Here is an 828-nt window from a genome sequence, read left to right on the forward strand (position 1 = left end):
TGCTACATAAATGGAGGCAATTGTTATCACTGGGTTATGGAACTTGGCATACCAAACTACCACAATTTTGCATGGACAGTAAGCTATGAAATGAAGGGAAATGTGTAATTTTTTGAAGTAGAGTGGAGATGGTAGCTATTATAGTTTATTTTCTGTATAGTGTAGAAATTTAACATATAATTAGAGCTACTGTATAGATAAGCATGAAACAAATTTGTGCCTTGGGTTTGGCATTGCTTACTGGCAATTCTTCTTCTCCACAACTCAAGTTCTCTCAGTCTGTATGTAAAATATTCTTTTACATTCAGTGCATTTTGGGTGTCCATCATGATTGTAGCCAGCTTCCTCAGTGATAGCTCTAAGTTCATCTTTTGTGTTGTCTTCAGTCATAAGACTTGATTTCATTTAATCTATATTACATGGTTTAGAAAGTGGAATGGACCAAATTTGCTGTATATTTCCTTCCACTATTCTCAGAAAACTATTCACCAGTACTTACTGTTTGCTTAGTGTATCATGCATAATAATAGACAGTGGTAAGGAGGACATGAGATTGAATCCTTGCATTTCCAAGAGTTTTGTGACCTGGTGATTAAACACTGCCAATATTAACAAGTAAATTACATTAAAAACAAAGGTAACAAATACTCCAAACTTACTATTTACTAAATATTTTATTATGTATTAAGGAGCTCTGGTAGCATAGTGCCTAAGGCACTTGACTGCTAACCAGAAGGCTGGCGGTTCAAACGCACCAGCCACTCCTCGGAAGGAAGATGGGGCAATCTACTTCTGTAGTGATACTGTCTCGGAAACCCAAGAAGAGTG

The sequence above is a fragment of the Orycteropus afer genome, unplaced genomic scaffold (assembly GCF_000298275.1).
Source record: "Orycteropus afer afer isolate SDZICR_OR568_19922 unplaced genomic scaffold, OryAfe1.0 scaffold00409, whole genome shotgun sequence".
In the NCBI taxonomy this organism is placed as follows: domain Eukaryota; kingdom Metazoa; phylum Chordata; class Mammalia; order Tubulidentata; family Orycteropodidae; genus Orycteropus; species Orycteropus afer.